Source organism: Leuciscus leuciscus (genome assembly GCF_965113295.1).
Source record: "Leuciscus leuciscus genome assembly, chromosome: 1".
Classification (NCBI taxonomy): Eukaryota; Metazoa; Chordata; class Actinopteri; order Cypriniformes; family Leuciscidae; genus Leuciscus; species Leuciscus leuciscus.
Window position 1 is genome coordinate 45,350,577 of NC_138725.1, and position 10,342 is coordinate 45,360,918.

Genomic DNA, 10,342 nt, shown 5'->3' on the forward strand with positions numbered 1-10,342 from the left:
AAGTTTGATTCAGTATAGCCTACATACCCAGGTGAAAAAAGACGTACTATTAAAAATGTACTTGAGTGTGTTTTTAGTAGGCCTACAATACAAATATACTTTAATGCATTTTTAATACATTTAACAGTAGCCTACGTCTTTTTCACCTGGGTAGCTTACATTTATTTAGTATCTATAGGCCTATTTTGTTGATTAATTTAAACCTTAAACAACAACACTAAATTATAATAATATTAATAAGAAGAATACATTAATTATTATTGAATAAATAATAGTAATAAAATAATAATTTTTACCTACTTCTTCATAAATTATTATTTGAAGAAGAAGAACTAGGAGGAGAAAAGTTTTATTCTGTCACGAAACTGCTGCTATTCCTCTGCTGTCGTCGCTTCAGTGATGGTCGCGCTGCTCGCGCGCAACAAAGCTCAGCTGATCGACGTCATCGGGTAACGGCTCCTCTCATCAAAGCTTCCGCCGTTTGTTCGGCTCTCCATTACAAGGTTTGTAAACTCGCCAAATAAATATAAATACAGAGTCTACTCACTATATATTCAAACACACATATATATAAACTAAATTGATTATACATTACTACTTTTTTACAGTGTTTACCACTCGTTTATTGCACAGTATCTGGTATGAAGGTTTTAGCCGCGATGCTAACTACGTTGATCTAACGTAAGTTAATGAACAAATGGAAATTATTTACTTATTGTCTTAGATTGATTTAGTCATTCAATTCAACATATTCTGTAAAACTGTGTCTTCAAATTGCTGAGATAGCCTAACTAATGTAGCTGATTCCTGCTGTCGTCATTGGCGTTTGTTATGAATAACAAAAGCAGGTTAATATAGTTTGGTCTGTTTTTGTTTAGCCTAACTTTACTTACTACAGGTGCCCTCATTCTCTTAAATACCATTTTAAAGCCATTTACTGGTCAATAAATATTATGTTGTGAATAATCAGCTTTGTTCTTTTGTTTCCCCAGAACAACCAGTACATTTCTAAAATAATCTGAACATTTCAGAGGCAACATTGAATTACAGTAAGTTACCTATACACCACATGCAAGTACCTTATTACTATGAACTTTCTCTGTGTGAAATTGTATTGTTTGACTGTGTACTTTTTTAATAAGTTATTCTCTGAAAATCTTCCCTCATGCTCTCAAATCTCATTCATGTTACTCAGAAAAATAATATCACAGGTTTGGAGCTAATAATGCTATGCATTTTTTATAGGCTATACCTTAATCATATGCATTTGAATATAAGACATTTGAACCCTGAATTATAACTTAAAGTTTAGTCTTTTTCGACAAAAAAAAAGGAAAAAGCTATTATATGACTTCAGAAGACTTACAACACAACCCATAACACATGAGTTGTGAACTCATTGACTATTTTTAGGATCTTTTCTGGGACATTTTTGGAGCTTAACCATTTTTACATAAATTGTTGCATTGAATTGAACTAGACAAGTGTACATAAGAATAGTTTGAATGAATTACAAAAAAAATTTATGCTTGTGTTTCATGCAGTGATATTGAATGGTGACGGGTTGCATTATGCCTGAGATCTGCTTTCGGGTTCCACCGACAGAAAGTCAAACAGGTTTGGAACGTCACAAGGCTGAGGAAATTATTTAATAACTTTAATAACCTTACTAACAGTCAATTTTGTACTTTGCAGGGATCTCGGTAAGCTGAAATACAAGTTTGATCAAGAATAAAAATCCTCCTGTAGACCTGAAAATCACTGAAGTGCCTGGACCATCCACCAGAAAAGAGGAAAAGCAAACAGAAAATGAAGCTGATGCACCTTTTCACTTTTCTAACTCGTTAAGTACCTCACGTGTCCCTTGTGAAGATTTTATAATTGATTGCATTTTATGTTGCAGCGAGTAAAGGTGCATCACATTTGTGAATTTCGTGAAATTACACAGGCAAAAAGACAAAATTGCTGATCGTGTGGATTCTTATTGAAATGACTGAATTCACCAGTGAACATTCACAGAACAACAGATAATTTTACTGCACCTTAACTCTGTTAAAATGGGAAATGTTTTCTGCTTGTTGTGACATAAGGAATACTGTTTCCGGGTCGAAGCCTCTACTTCTACTTTCTCTATCTTGTTTCTAGATATTGAGAATACTCAACAACCATTTATGGGAACTGTTGATTCAAGTCACACATTAAAGCTTTTCAAAAGGCATAGTGTACATTTCAGTCTCCAGTCTCACGGCATCCCAGACTTCAACATTTTATGATTCAAAATAGCTGAATAACTAACCATCTGAGATTTAGGAATAGAGATAAAGGTTAGGATCCTAATTTTCAGGAATATTACAGCACAATGAGTGTATATTAGCACTGTTTGTTGTTTGTTTTTGGCATCTGATAGAGCTTTTGGACTTGGAAACAGTGACGTCAGACTTAACAAGCGGACTGAAACACATGTTTTAAAATTAAGTGAAGATGGACATTTTTAATTAGTCAAAATTGTAATTTTTTACATTGATTTATTTCATGGAACATGTGTTTTCCATGCATTTTGATGAGATGTCTTTTCTTGTGTAGCCTATTGTATACACATGGTTGATTATTCATGTTACTTATGTATTATACTATTTTTTGTGTGTGTGTGTATTCATTGATATTAATCTATTACTAGCTTTTTTTTTTCAAGTGCATGGAAGTGTATGTATTAAAATGGATCTAAAATATGTAATAAACAATTCTTATTTTGTATTTGGTTCAGTTTGTTTATTATAATAGAAGTTAATGGTGGTAACCATAGTAACAACATGAAATTAATTTAATACAAATAAAATAAAATTGAAATTTGGTTCCTGGAGGCACCAACAGTGGTTCCACACAGTGCCTTATATAAGAGTTCCTCAGGAAACCTGTGTGGTTCCTCAGAGAACCGCCCCTTTTTAAAGGGTGCCTAGAGGATCTACAGACGGTTCTGCCGGTGTGGCAAAGTGAAGAACCCCAAAAGGTTCCTCCAGGCACCTTTTATTTTTACAGTGTATGGAGAGATTTGAGAGTTGTACGGCTGTTTTAGTGCTGAATTAATTGAGTTACCACTTGTGTTTCAGCAATAGTTCTTTTTGGAGAAGTTTCGTCCCCTTGGAATTATAAGGTTCTATCTGACATTTTTGTCAAAATTTAGTTATTCACATATTCTTATTCTGTGACCACTTCTTTACATTATGTGATGTTGGTTTTTAAGTTGTGTACATTTTGAAACTTTTTATTTAGAAAATAAAAAGGTTCTTTCTACACAGTCGAATGGAATGCAAAACCTTTAAAGCTCAAAATCTCTAAACTGCTCAGAACGCAGATCGAACCTTATAATTCCAAGGGGACAGTTTGTAAAGAGGTGATGCAGCCAGCTTTACAAAACCCCAGAGAGCTGCAGGAAGATATAAATGAGCCTGTGAGTGTTACCTTTCTGCCTCTTTTGGAGATAAACAAACATCAATCCATATTCTTACAAGCCTCAAGAATATTTGGCATGAGGTCAGGTTTATTGTGTGCTTTATAACTAAATTAATAGGTCTGTGATTTCTTAAAGGTTGAACACCTTGGTAGAGGTAGAACAGATAGATATGATTTCAAAAATTCATTAAAACATGGCACATAAACACGTTGATGCCAAAAGCCATTGATTGTTCCAAGTGTTTTAACTGATCAATACGTGCTAGTTTGAAGCAGAGTTGTGAATGAGATGAGTTCTATTGCTGTGACCCTGGATCACAAAACCAGTCTTATGTTGCACGGGTATATTTGTAGCAATAGCCAACAAAACATTGTACGGGTCAAAATTATAGATTTTTCTTTTATGCCAAAAATTAAGTAAAGATCATGTTCCATGAAGATATTTTGTAAATTTCCCACCTTAAATATATAAAACATTTATTTTTGTGAATGGATGCTGAACTATCGCCAATAGAAATGGAATACTTTAAAGGTGATTTTCTCAATATTCCGATTTTTCTGTACCCTCAGATTCCAGATTTTCAAATAGTTGTATCTCGGCCAAATATTGTCCTATCCTAACAAACCATACATCAATGGAAAGATTATGTATTCAGCTTTCAGATGATGTATACATCTCAATTTTAAAAAAAATTACCCATAAGACTGGTTTTGTGGTCCAGGGTCACAGATGAAGATTTTAAGTCAAGAATGATTAAAGGGGTCATAACGTGAAGAATCAAATTTCCCTTTTTAATAAAAAAAAAAAAAAAAAAAATGTATTATTGCTTAATGCCACTGCATATGGAAATGAAAACTTTGAGCTGCTTCAGGATGTGTTTAGGGGCAATTTGATTATCCTTTTGAAGGATTCCAAGTTTATTTTTTAGTAAGATTCCTGATCATTTCAGTATGATTGTATTCATTGCACTTGGGTAAAAAGGTTGGATAGATGGATAGACAGACTAAAGTTTTGTCATTTACTCGTGGTTCCAAACCTTTATGATGTTCTGTGGAACATAAAAGAGAACACTGAAGATATAAAGATGGCTGCATATTTCATAGTCACATTTAACTTTTTAGAAGCTACAATGAAGATGATTGATAAACAAATAGCAGAAAGATAGTGATGTTGTTAAATAATAGTGATGTTTTAATACCACTTTTAAAAAAACCACATAATCGTGTTGCAGTAAAATCTGTGTCTGAATGTTTTTATATTTTATAGAGTAGTCAAATATTTAAAATATTTAAGCTTGCAAAACACTAAACTTTTATGATTATTCTTATACAAATAGCTTAGACAGAAGGTCTGCAAGTTGCAGTTGGATTTTCTGACAAATGCATAAAGTACTCTAAAAAGTTAGATCTATTTAAATCAGGTTGGCTTTGCATACCAGAGGGGTCAATTTGCCCTGTCTATCAGAGTTAGAGGTTTTTGTGACTTTGCCACTTGTTGGATAATCGTCTTACAGACTTTGAAACCTGAGCTCATCCTGACAATTCTTCCATCCTGAAGTCTTTTAATTGAACGTACCTCATGCATGCACAGCCTCCACTTTCATGTTAATGACTCTGCATAGTAGTTGATTGCAGAGGGCCCTGCACATCTGAATAATAATCATTTCATTAGAAAAGACTGTTAACATCAGGAGGTGTAGCAATTTGAATGCGACATTAAGGAATGTTTTTGTTTACCTTTTGGGACATGATTTTAATTTACAGTGTGAGACTGATACACCCACTGTCAGTGGTGGGTCAATGACGGGAAATGGAACAAAACAACTCAAAGTGACTTATGTGTACTTTTATATCTGATAATTAAATGGAAAATATATGATATACATTACACATGAATTGTGCATCAAGTACAGTGTGGCGTAAAACCTAGTCCCCCATGATGCTTATTTATTTATTTATTAAATAGGACTGAGTCAATAACACATAATGAAGAGGCTGTTTTGAATGCTCTGTGGAGTGTTTTGAGCTTAGTCTAATGATTGCAAGCAGCAATTAAAAGTAAATTGTAGAGGGAACTATAAAGTGAGACAGTATTAGATCCACAATAGAGCAAAGATACAAGTTTTGTGTAACCTATTTAACTGATTTTTTAGTTTTTTTTTAGTTTTTAAATGCAAGATACTGAAGCAATATTTATTATAATAAAAAAAAAATAAAGTACTCAATTTTTAACTTTATGTTATATTGCATATAACATTAAACATATGTGCTGTTATTGTTGTTTAAGGGCATCCAAATATGTATATCTGTCTGTCTTAGAATCTAAAGAGACTTGAAACAGGACACCTCACAAAATAGTCATTTAATAGGAAACTCAAACACTTAAGAGCATAAACACAACTAACATTTACGATGACTGACATATAACGGAACCAAACAGGAAGTATTCATACACCAGGGAAATTAGCTAATTAAATGACAACAGGTGAACAAAATGACAAATCAAATGAACTTCGAAACTAGGTCAGGGGTCCGTTCTTCGTACGTCGCTAACTCAGTTAGCTGGATTTGATTGTTGATGATTTGGCATGATCTTGGATTGTTTGGTTCTTCGAAACTCATCCTGGACTTGCTGTCATAGCAACAGGTCCATAAGCTTAAACCTGCTCACAAGCAGGCTTATTTCATGTTAACAGGATTAGATTGCGGCTTTATAAGCGGAGGTGATATGGGAAGTCTTTCGCAGTCCGTTTTCTAATTAATCGCGTATTGCGAGATAGGCAGGATCCTTTAGCGCAGCGCGATATTCTACTTATTGAGAGATATCGTTTTTCTCGTGAGGGTGTCATATACATCTTTAATTTGTTGGAACCACATGTTAAATGTTCGACTTGTGACTCGAATGTGATCAAAAAGTATGCAGTTGACTGACTAAAAATATCTTTATATTGTACATTTATTCACATTATTTGAACGTGGTAAGGGAAAAATGTTAATTTCAAGCTCACTGTATTACATAAATTTATTCTGAGCCTAACAAAATTATACAGGTGCTTACGACGGGATCCTGCTTGGTGACAGTGGCTATGCCTGCAGGCAATATTTCGTGACGCCATTTCCTGACCCAAACCCTGGACCACAAACCTGTTTCAATGCAGCTCTAGCCAGGACAAGGGCACACATTAAAATGACCTTTGGGCAACTAAAGGGAAGATTTCAGTGTCTGAAAAGTCTGAGGGTTGCACCTGACAGGGCCTGAAAGATTGTTGCATGTGTCACACTCCACAACATTGCCACCATCAGAAAGGAGAGGACCCCTGTGGTGGAGGTGCAGCCTGATGATGACCTCCAGCCAGTGCACTTGGACCAACCTAGTGGCAGAGCTGCACGGACAGAATTGTGGAAAAAAAAGAAAGAAAAAAAGCCTTCATTATATTAATAATTAAAGACAATATGTTTAGTTCCTTTGAGTTTTATTTCAATTATTCTTTGTCAAGAAAAGCCAGTGATAGTCATCTTTTATCTGCAATAAGAGATATTGTTATGCAAGGTCAGCAATAGTACTCTGTGTGAAAGTTTATTAGCACTTACTCTGAAGTTCCTTTTGAAGCAACTTAATCTCTAGTGCCAGTTTTTTCTTCTTTAAGGTGTCAAGTTCTATTTCTCCCCTTAATTTTTATTTAATTTAATTTTTTAGGTCAAATACTCAATTTTCTGTTGTATATAGGGTACGGATATCACCCTGTGCAATTTTTGGATCAAAATAATAAAATAATAAAAAATAAAATAACTGTCAACACAAGCCTCATGCAACAAAAATAAAAAGGAAAAAGTAATACACTGCCCACCTCTGTATCACTTTCTGCAGTAGGCCTTTCCTCCTGCAACTCATTGCAGTCAGAAATAATATGTACACAACTATAAATTAAGTAAAGTTACTTATGCACATACAGGTACTTCCTCCAAAAGACAGTTATCTGAGAGGGTTTCTTCACTGTCCTGTGCAATGGAAACAAATGGGCATTACAAAGTGTTTCACTTTCTTCCCTTTTGATGTAAAGTTAGAAAAAGTCCACTTACTGCGCATGCTTCAGCCACTTTCCTGGGAACAGGTAAAAGTGTTGGTGTATTGTGTAAAACTGCACAAAAGAAGAAAACAAAATGGCATTACAATGAACTACACTAGAAAAAAAAAGAAAGAAAAAAAAGGCAAATAACTCATGGCAAAATATTTTTACATTAAGTGCAGCAGTTTTCACCTTCACAGGTCAAAGCAATTGATCACTACTCAATATTTAACAGTTGAAATGACTGTACCAGCCATTTGGATTATAGGCCTACTTAATGCAGCAACAAAAAAATATTTTACAGTGTAGCAAGAGAATTTAAAACTAATTTACCAGTAATGAAGGAGTTGCTGCTACTGGTCCCTGGCTGTGGGTCTGAGGAAGAGCTTCCCGCATGATGCCCTCCACAGTGGGTCGTTCACATTCAACCCAAGGGCCAGCTCTTCTGCTGGGGTATAATGTGGGGGTGCAGGACCACCACCTGTTTCTTTTTCTGCTCAGCCGTTTTCTTGGTTGCTGTTATAAACAGACAAACATCATTTAACAGTGTTTTTGGTAAAAGAGACTAAGAACAGTATGAGTAGAAAAGATGACCATTTTGAAGAATATTCTTGTCCTTCACTTTTACTTGTTCCCATGTTCTAGTGGGTCCTGAGGTGGCTCTGACTTTAAGCGATTATGAAATTAAAATACAAAAATATATACTTTAATAAGTGATGGAACCATAACATGGTGAGCACTTACGCATTTAATTTGTCTGCTACTTTTTGCCAGTCCTCTCTCCTGGCTTTTGCACACTTTGAGGTTCCCTGGTGTTTTAATTAAGCTTTCAAATTCAGCACAACCTTCAAGCAGTAACTCTTTCTCTGCTGCGGAAAAAAACTGAGTGCGCTCTTTGGCCATGATGATCAACCAATAGCAGCATTGCTGATCAATGTTTCTACTATCAATACATGTCCCCTTTTAAACCAATTAACGCATGAACGCGCAGTTATCTCAGATAACTCAATCCAGCTATACTAATCATAACCGGCAGGTGTGTTCGAAGAACCTAATTAGCCGGATCATGATTAGCACGATGATATTACTTTGGATATCTCATTTGATCTCGGATGTTTTAAGCAACGTACGAAGAACGGACCCCAAGATAGACAAACTATAAGAACAAAGAAAACTGAGGGAACAGAACTAATTAAACTAGAGACAATGACAAACTGGAACACAACAAGGAAACTGAATCAAACAGAAATACAAACTATAACCATGACAAAAAACAAACTCCAAACCTGAGAGTACACCCTGATTAGGCATCAATACGGTCTCTTAATGAACGAATACAGGCCTGGGGCCCGTTCTTCGTACATTGCTTAAAACATCCGAGATCAAATTACACATCCAAGATGATATCATCGTGCTAATCATGATCTGGCTAATTAGGTTCTTCAAACACACTTGCCGGATATGATTAGTATAGCTGGATTTAGTTATCTGAGATAATTGCGCGTTCATGCGCTGGTTTAAAAGGGGATATGTATCGATAGTAGAAACATTGATCAGCAACGCTGCTATTGGCTGTTCAGCGTGGCCAAAGAGCGGGCTCAGTTTTTCTCCTCAGCAGAGCAAGAACTAATAGTCGAAGTTTATTCGGAATTTTAATGTTTAATCAAAACGCCAGGGAACACCTCAAAGTCTGCAAAAGCCAGGAGAGAGGGCTGGCAAAAAGTAGCAGACAATTTAAATCCGTTAGAAGTGGCCTTGTTAGATGTTTTTTATCACTTATTAGCCTATATTTTTGTATTTTAATAATTGCATAATTACTTTGTTCATTGTAATGTCAGAGTCACCACACTAGAACATGGGAACAAATAAAAGTGAAGTACAAAAATATTCTACATAATGGTAATTTTTAGTTATATTATAGTCTCTTTTATAAAAGGCACTGTTAAATAAATGGTTGTCTGTTTATAAAATCAACCAAGAAAAAGGATGAAAAAAAAAGATCTTAGTAGCCTACACTGTAAAATATTTTTTGCTGCATTAAATTAAGGCCGTATAGTCATTTCAACTGTTAAATCTCGAGTAATGATGAATTGCTTTGACTTGTGAAAGTGAAAACTGATAAACTTATGTTAATGTAAAAATATTTTGCCATGAGTTATTGATCACATTTTTCCCGAGTGTAGTTCATTGTAATGACATTGTGTTTTCCTCCTTTTTGCACTTTTACATAATACACCAACACTTGTATCTGTTCCCAAGAAAGTGGTGGCTGAAATATGTGCAGTAAGTGGACATTTTCTAACTTTCCAAAGGAAAGAAAGTATAAGACTTTGTAATGTCCATTTTTTTCCATTTCACTGGACAGTGAATAAACCCTCTCAGATAACTGTCATATGGAGGAACTAGCCTACCTGCAAGTGCATAAATAACTTGACTTAATGTATACTTGTATGCTTTATGGCTGCAATATAAGTTGCAGGATTCCACATCTACAGAAAGGCCTACAGAAGAGTCTGCACACACAGAGGAGACATAGGCCTACAGGTGGGCAGTGTATAGCCAACTTTTCCTTTTTATTTGTTGCATGAGGCATGTGTCTAATATCTCTTGTTGCAGGCACTTGACCACTGGCTTTTCTTTACAAAGAACAATTGAAATAAAACTCAAGGAACTAAGCATATTTGTCTTTTATTAAACACTTAATGAAAAGTGTTTTTTTTTTTGTGTGGCAATGTTGTGTAATATGGCACATGCAACAATCTCACAGGCCCTGTCAGGTGTGCAACCCTCAGACTTTTCAGACACTGAAATCTTCCCTTTAGTTA

At 35.0% G+C, this 10,342-nt stretch overlaps 1 long non-coding RNA gene across 5 annotated transcripts; it reads left to right on the forward strand.

The window, feature by feature from the left end:
- Positions 1-209: 209 nt before the first annotated feature.
- On the forward strand, positions 210-2,752 carry LOC309513930. Of its 5 annotated transcripts, none has more exons than XR_014211565.1 (4): positions 210-503; positions 609-681; positions 993-1,049; positions 1,545-2,752. It is a non-coding gene; the product is annotated as an uncharacterized lncRNA (long non-coding RNA). The 5 variants fall into 5 exon arrangements; XR_014211567.1 differs by lacking the exon at positions 609-681 and having other exon boundaries at positions 231-503; positions 1,545-1,617; positions 1,696-2,752; XR_014211564.1 differs by having other exon boundaries at positions 609-1,049.
- Positions 2,753-10,342: the final 7,590 nt, after the last annotated feature.